This window comes from Penaeus japonicus, unplaced genomic scaffold (assembly GCF_977035675.1).
Source record: "Penaeus japonicus unplaced genomic scaffold, GWHDUDI00000001_assembly GWHDUDI00000018, whole genome shotgun sequence".
Lineage (NCBI taxonomy): Eukaryota > Metazoa > Arthropoda > Malacostraca > Decapoda > Penaeidae > Penaeus > Penaeus japonicus.
This window is the reverse complement of record NW_028234420.1, coordinates 33,025,781-33,034,436: the sequence shown is the minus strand read 5'-3', so window position 1 is coordinate 33,034,436 and position 8,656 is coordinate 33,025,781. Positions and strand designations below refer to the sequence as shown.

The 8,656-nt window shown below is 47.3% G+C and overlaps 1 protein-coding gene across 2 annotated transcripts in view; it reads right to left on the bottom strand.

Annotated features, from left to right (window-relative positions):
• Positions 1 to 8,277, bottom strand: part of LOC122252815 (uncharacterized) — a 79,147-nt gene extending 70,870 nt beyond the window's left edge. The window contains exon 1 of one of the 2 annotated variants that reach the window (XM_086546880.1): positions 8,101 to 8,277. The gene's annotated coding sequence lies outside the window, so the exon portion shown is untranslated. The remainder of the gene's footprint in view (positions 1 to 8,100) is intronic. The other variant, XM_043015481.2, reaches the window with a different exon arrangement.
• Positions 8,278 to 8,656: the final 379 nt, after the last annotated feature.

Genomic DNA, 8,656 nt, shown 5'->3' with positions numbered 1-8,656 from the left:
CGACAGAATAAAACCAAAACACAAAAGAAAAAGGAAAAAAAAAGAATCCCAACAAGGATTTCCTCCCTAAATCCCGCAACTAAACCCCCCCACCCACCCCCACTCCCAAGTGATGCCCCCCTCCCCCTCCCCCCCATCCTGCATCCCATTCCCCCCCAAACGAGAAATTCCTGCGTGTGTCCAGGAGCCGATCCCCCGCACAAGGAAAGTAGCGGCCCACATCCTACATCCTACATCCTGTACGCCTGCCTTCCTATTCCAAGACCCTAACGCGAACGTCCAGAACCGACTCGCCATACTAAGCAACGGATGAAACTCACTTCCTCCACCCAATGATACTTCTCAAATGACTCACCAGTGAAATATTATGATGCAACGTCCTCTTCGATAAGTAAAAAATGAAAACACGATAACTACACAGGTAAATAAACATAGAAAAAAAATCTAAGTGAAATTTACACGAGCGGCCGGCCATCGCATCCGACCGACCTTGTGAGAGTTCATTTAAACGCACGGAACCTCTTTTTTTTTCTTCTTCTTCTTCTTCTTCTTCTTCGCTGGCTGATCACATACCCTCTTGCCCGTTACGCCCGAGATGCCCGGAGTCTCGGGGTGAAAGTCTCGGGTCACTGGGGAGGGGGAGGGGAAGGGGAGGAGGTAAGGGGGTGCGAATCCTGCTGTTCTTGCAAGGACTCTCGTGTCTTGGAGAAAAAAAAAGAATCGGAACACAGGTGTGGTCCGTGTGTGTTCAGTGCTGCTTCTCTTGGGTCCTTGACCTATGCGGAAGACCATAACCTTACACCACTCCACTCTCAAAGACAAGATCCCTTATCGTACGATTGGTATGGTAGTCTAGTGGTACTTCAATAAGAGCGATGGTCTGCCACAGAAATGGTGCATGTACACAACGCGTGCATATCATGATGTACCAAAGCAACTCGATCCTGATGACCACTTGCTTTGCCTGGTTGGAAACTACTTTCTCTCGGTCTGGCTCTCTTTTCTCTCTCTCTCTTTCTCTTACTTTCCTTGCAAGCACGTGCCAAAAACGCACGAGAAAATGCATCGGAACCCGCATTGATAATGGCAAGCAAAAACACCCACAAACACGCATACGGGTATACGGACTCGGCCGATATACAGACAGACACTCGCACATGGGCAGAGAAGCAGAAAGACAACAGAAAGAAAACACATACAGTCTACCATCCATCCAGCAAGTCACACAGACAGACAGACAGGCAGATAGACACACGTACTCAGACACTTACACCCACTCCCACACCCCCTTTCCCAGAACAAACAAAAGTAGAAGAAGATACAGAATAAACAACACCTACTATCCCGACACTAAGTCAGTACCTCCCTCCCCCGTCTCCCCTTCCCCTTCCCTTCCCCCCCACCCTCCACTCCCTCAATAACCCATTTATGAACAAAGCAGCCTTCACAATTATACCCCCGGCCTCCGATAACACCCCCCCCTCCCCACTCTACCCCCGTCCCGAGTCCACCATCAACAGGTGTAAAGACACAACACACACGATCAATAACAATGACTCACTTTGCGTTGAACGGTCGGAGCAGAACGGCCCGCGGACGGACGCGACGACGGGAGGAGGAGGAAATCTCTGCGGGACACGAAGAGGAAGAGGAGGAGGAGGAGGAGGAGGGAGGAGGAGGGAGGAGGAGGGAGGAGGAGGAGGAGGGGAGGAGGAGGAGGAGAAGGGGAGGAAGAGGAGGAGGAGGGAGGAAGGGAGGAGGAAGAAGAGGAGGAAGAGGTGGAGGAGTAGGAGTAGGAGTAGGAGGAGGAGAAGGAGAGGAGGAGGAGAAGGAGGAGGAGAAGGAGGAGGAGGAGGAGGAGGAGGAGGAGGAGGAGGAGGAGGAGGAGGAAGAGGAGGAGGAGGAGGAGGAGGAGAGAGAAAGGGAGAGAAGGAGGAGGAGGAGGGGGGAGGGGGGAGGAGGAGGAGGAGGGGAGGAGGAGGGGAGGAAGAGGAGGAGGAGGAAGGAGGGGAGGAGGAGGAGGAGGAGGAGGAGGAGGAAGAGGAGGGGGAAGGATTCTCTTCTCATTTTCCTTGTTATATATATACATATACATATAATAAACATACACATACACACATACATTATATATACATATATATATATATATATATATATATATATATATATATATATATATATATAAATATATGATTATATATATATTATATTATAAATAGAAATAGATATATATATATATATATATATATTATATATATATATATATATATTTACATATACACAATATATATGTGTGTGTGTATGTATATAAATAAATAAATACATACTTACAGACATACATAAACACACAAACACAACACACACACATACAGATATATATATAATTATATATATATATATATATATATATATATATTATATATATATATACATACACATATGTATGTATACATTTATACACATAGATGGATAGATGAATTTGATGGTTATATACATATAAATAGTAAAATACATTATTCAGATATATAGATACATAAATAGATAGACAGATATGAGAGAGAGAGAGAGAGAGAGAGAGAGAGAGAGAGAGAGAGAGAGAGAGAGAGAGAGAGAGAGAGAGAGAGAGAGAGAGAGAGAGAGAGAGAGAGTAAACGTGGTAACGGCATAGCCCAGTCGCGACCAGTGCGTGGTAACAGTAACTTGTAAGAGCGTCACTCTATGGCGTGACGCGTCGGAAGATTACCCTGAGACAACGAAACCAGTCACCAGGGAAACAACCACGCTTCGACTACGACCACCAATCCACCATGCCTCCTCTCCAACCGCGACCGAAATCAACCATCAATTCGCGCAACCTACTCGCCGCCGTGCCGCCGTCACCACCAAGAATCTGCTATGACCGGCGTTTTCCCCTCGACCGCCCGTTAGTATTTCCAACCCCTCTTTTCCAATATCATAACATAATATTAACCTTCTCCCCCCTCCCCCCCCGACTACACTACATCCCCACGCAGATTCGTAACCCCCTACCCCCATCCCACTTCCTTCCCCTTACCCTTCCCCTTCCCCTCCCTCCCTCCGTACCTATCTCCCTTCCTCCCTCCCTCCCTCCCTCCCTCCCCTCGCAAAACCACCATCTACCCCCCACCCCCTCCTCCAGCGTCCCCGTCCCCCTACAGCGTCACTACAGCGATACCAAACGACACATTCCTCCTGTGCTCCCGCCATGACCCGGAAACAGTACCGTTGCTCGGTCGCTCTCGAGAACTAACAGCCTTCCTTCCCCTTCCCCTTCCCCTACCCCCTGCCCCTGATCCTTCGTTTCCTTTTCGGCAACTTCCCGACCGATGCCGTTTGTTTAGGCTACCTTGCTTCCATCTGCGAGACGAGTGTTGCATAGACGCACAAGAAAACTCACTCGCTCGCTCATCCACTCACTCTATCCGTGTGTGCCTCTCTTTATCTATCTGCCCTTCTGCCGCTCTCTTGTTCTCTCTCTCTCTCTCTCTCTCTCTCTCTCTCTCTCTCTCTCTCTCTCTCTCTCTCTCCCTCTCTCTCTCTCTCCCTCTCTCTCTCCCTCTCCCTCCCTCTCCCCCCCTCTCCCCCTCTCTCCCCCTCTCCCCCCCTCTCCCTCTCTCTCTCCTCTCTCTCTCTCTCTCTCTCTCTCTCTCTCTCTCTCTCCCTCTCTCTCTCTCTCTCCCTCTCTCTTCTCTCTCTCTCTCTCTCTCCCCCCCCTTCTCTCTCCCCCTCCCCCCTCTCTCTCCCCTCTCCCCTCTCTCTCCCTCTCTCTCTCTCTCTCTCTCTCTCTCTCTCTCTCTCTCTCTCTCTCTCTCTCTCTCTCTCTCTCTCTCTCTCTCTCTCTCTCTCTCTCTCTCTCTCTCTGCCTCCTCCCCTCCATCTCCCTCTCCCACTCTGTCCCTCCCTCCTTCTCCCTCTCCCCATATCTCTCTCTCTCTCTCTCTCTCTCTCTCTCTCTCTCTCTCTCTCTCTCTCTCTCTCTCTCTCTCTCTCTCTCTCTCTCTCTCTCTCTCTCTCTCTCTCTCTCTCTAAAAGGATTAACAATCTCCCTCTAACAAGCCATCAGACTAATTCGACACGGTTTCTCGCTCCAGGACGGGTGAACCTCCCCCACTCCCGCTCTACTCCCTCCCCTATCCCAGGCCTGACCCCAAACTTCGCCCTCCCCCTCCTCACCCAGACCCCTACCCCCCTATGCCACCCCGAGGAAGGCCGTCGCGGTCAGAGGTCGGCCGACTAGCCTACGTAGGCAGTCGTCAAGGGAAGAGGCGAAGGTGGAAACAGCTGACTTACGTGTCTCGGCGTCCCTGATTGGAATTCTCACCTGCTGCCTCCTCTCTCTGTCTCTCTGACCTCCTCCTCCTCCGCCCCCTCCCTTCCTTCCCTCCCACGACTTCTCCTACTCCACCCTTTACCTTCTTTTCTCAATCTCTATGGTCTTTCTTTTTCGTTCCCCTTCTCTTTTGTTTTGTTTTTTCTCCTCCTCGCCTCTCCCTGACCTGTCCCACCGTCTCGCAAGTCACCACAAGCATGGTAAAGCACAAACTAACGTTTCGACACGCAAATATACATGCAAGCGCACGCAAACAAACAAACAAACAAACACACACACATACACACACACACACAGAGGATTCGACTTGCGTGTACTTATTGTAATAGTGTTATTCTACAAGGTCAATTTTTCGTCTAAATATATAAGATTCCCTTCGCATAATATGATAGTACTTTTATCTTGGTAAAAGATAGAGTCTGCAGAAGATACGATTTTCCTGCTGAACACCCTACATACATACATACATACATACATACATACATACATACATACATACATACATACATACATACATACATACATACATACATACATACAAACATACATACATACATAAACACATACATACACACACAATTTTACTTAGGCGGGCCTTTTGTCCATCCCGATACGATTCGAGCGTGTCCACTCTCCCCTCGAGGCGATCGATGAACTTCCCTCTTCGTGGGATAAGTTTCCTCGATCAGTTTGTAGATTTACACTGATAAGTTTCTTGGGCGATTACTAATTAGCTCCCCAAACGAAAACAAAAACAAACAAACAAACAAACAAAACCAACGACGACCACTTTCAAGACAACAGATTTGGAACTCGTGGATGGGAGAGGAGAAAGGGGATAATGGGGGAAGGAGGGAAGGGAGAAGGAGGGAGAGGAGAAAGGGTGAAGGAGGGAAGGGATAATGGGGGAAGGAGGGAGGGGAGAAAGGGAGGAAGGGAGAGGAATGAGGGGAGAGGAAGGAGGGGAGAGGAAGGAGGAGAGAGAGGGAGGGAGAGGAAGGAGGAGAGAGAGGGAGGGAGAAAGGGAGGGAAGGGAGGAAGGAAAACATGTATGAAGGAAGAAGGAAAGGGACAGGGAAGGGAGAAGAGAATATATAAGACCGCCTCCGAACTGTCTTCTTTTCTCCCCTCCCTCGCCCTATCCAAGTGTCGCGTGAGAGAGTGCACGTGTTTTGAGCACATGCATAACAACCCCCAACACAGCGGTACTGACACTCCGTCACCCCTGTCTGTCTCTCCCTCTCCCTCCCTACTCTTCTCCCTCCTTCCCTCTTCCCAACTACCCTACCCCTCGCACCCCCTGCCCACTCTTCTCCCTTCTTCCTGCCCCCACCCCCACCCATGTTATCCAAAGCGCGTTTACCTCTTGCGGTGACATGTGACATCTCCCTCGCTCCTCCCTCGCCCCCCTGCTACGCTCCCCCCCTCCCCCTCCACTCCCCAACCCTCCTTGCCCCGCACAAGCACCGCTTTATTTGTCTGCTCTTCTTTCCTCACAATTTTCCTCGCAGGACAATCAACCCGAAGAAGGAATAAACCTCGTCCAAACTTTCAGAATGGATATATTGGTAATGATAATAAACAATGATCATGATGATGTGACGATTATTAAAAGAATGATGATGATGATGATGATAATAATAATAATAATAATAATAATAATAATAATAATAATAATAATAATAATAATAATAATAATAATAATAATAATAATAATAATAATAATAATAATAATGATAATAACAACAACAACAATAGCAATACCAGTAACAGTAACAATAACAGAATAAACAACAATCAAATAAAAAAAACGACTGGAAATAGCAGGAAAAAAAGAAATCAAAGCATAGCCTCCCCCGTCGCCCCCCACCCCACCCCCTCTAGAACACCCTCCCTTCCGGCGACAGCAAAACTATCATGTACTTTTTTATGGCGACGATCACGCTACATCCAGACGGCGGGAGGGAGGGGGAGAGAGCGGGGGAGTGGGGTAGAAGGGGGTAAGTGCCGCCACCCTAATCCCCCCCTCTGGGCCGGCGATATAGGCATATATTTCACCCCGTCTCACCTGCCCCCTCTCCCCTCTTCCTCCTCCTCTTCCTTCTAGTCCTTTCATCTATCTCTCAATTTCTGTCTCTCTGTCTGTCTCTCCCCCCTCTTTCTCTTTGCAGAATCTTACAGGGAGATCGAGATGAGGAGCAAGATGCTTCGGGTGGGGTCGAACAGACGAAGATGGAGTGGGAGGGATGGGGTGAGAGAAGGAGAGAGGATGGGCAGAGGGAGTGAGGGATGGAGAATGAAGAGAGGGGAAGAGACAGAGTTACACACACACACACACACACACACACACACACACACACACACACACACACACACACACACACACACACACACACACACACACACACAAACACACACACAGAGAGAGAGAGAGAGAGAGAGAGAGAGAGAGAGAGAGAGAGAGAGAGAGAGAGAGAGAGAGAGAGAGAGAGAGACGAATGAAAGAAAAAAAGAGAAAAAACATTTGTATCAATAAGTTACAACTGCATTACCTATTCGTTAATCTTCAGTCTCCGGAACGCTAAAAACAAAGCCCCACATAATGAGTTCAATCACATTCCCAGTAACGTTTGATTGTCGACCTTATTCCAATATAAACACCATAAATACACAACAGACCTAGAGAGAAATAAAAGCACACAAAGAGCATGACATACACAGACAGACACACCTGCCTAAAACATTCCTAACACCTACTCTCTCTCTCTCTCACACACACGTACACAAAAAAACCAAGATACCCCCATAAAAAAAAACGACAATACCCATCCTGTCAGGGCATTCCCCCTCTCCCGGGTTAACCCCACCCACCCCCCTGCTCCTAAGGAATGCCTGTTATGCTCCCAAGAAACGTCGGCAACAATTTCCTCATCCGAAGGATACGTGGTGTAAACGGAGCATATATATTTTTTTCCTATCTTAACGAATGACTTAAAAAAAACGGTCCTGAATTCTGAAAGGTTGGGATATATGTGTGTGTGTGTGTGTGTGTGTGTGTGTGTGTGTGTGTGTGTGTGTGTGTGTGTGTGTGTGTGTGTGTGTGTGTGTGTGAGAGAGAGAGAGAGAGAGAGAGAGAGAGAGAGAGAGTGAGAGAGTGAGAGAGTGAGAGAGTGAGAGAGTGAGAGAGTGAGAGAGTGAGAGAGAGAGAGAGAGTGAGAGTGAGAGTGAGAGTGAGAGTGAGAGAGAGAGAGAGAGAGAGAGAGAGAGAGAGAGAGAGAGAGAGAGAGAGGAGAGGGAAGAGAAAAGGAAAGAGAAAGAGTGAGAGAGTATGCATGTGAGTGTTAGTGTATGTATGTGAGTGTGAATGCATGTGTGAGTATGAATATGTGTGTGAGTATGAGTATATGTGTGAGTATGAGTATATGTGTGAGTATGAGTATATGTGTGTGTATGAGTATATGTGTATGAGTATGAGCGTACGTGTGTGTTTTGATTCAACCGGAGTGGCACCAGTATATAAAATAAGCACTTTCAACACATGATAGTATCCCACTACGCTCTCTGAAGATCTGACGGCCTTTTCGAAGTCCATCGTAAATAGCAAACGACGTCTTTGATATCCAAAACACAACTAGAAATGAAGCAATATCCAGGAAGCTTATTTCCTCCCCCAAACATCTCGTAAACAATGCAAAACCAAAATAATATATCAAAACGCGTAGGACAAAGGATTATATCAATTCACTCACCTCAGGGACACAGGAGACGTGTTAATCCAAAGCCGCGTAAAAATCCCCAAGGTATAAATATTCCTCACAACACACCATAAATCCACAACTAGGATATTTTCAATCACGGTTTTCCAGAGCACGGAGCGTCACTTCCTCACCCACCGCTAGACACAACTCCACTGTGACCGCAACTCCGCAATGGACCTGCCAGACTTCACGGAAAACATCTCTCACATATAAACACTACTGATATCAAAGCGAGATTCTATAATTGCAATTACTCCCGTATTTCATATCTCATGTTTATCCATAATGCCAGGTTAATCAAGAGAGATAAACTACCGTTGATAGACATCACCTCATACTGCGCCTAAGATCATACGTCTGGCAGCGACGCGGCCTAGTTTAGCTGATTTCTGAGGTTTCCAAGAGGCTAATACTCCAGAACCCTCTATCGTAACAATAGTATTCCGAAGAGCCAATCGATATCCCTCAACTAAAATTAACCTAAAGAAAAAAAAGAGGAAATAGAAACAAACAAAACAACGAAAACCGCATTACAACAATCAAGAAA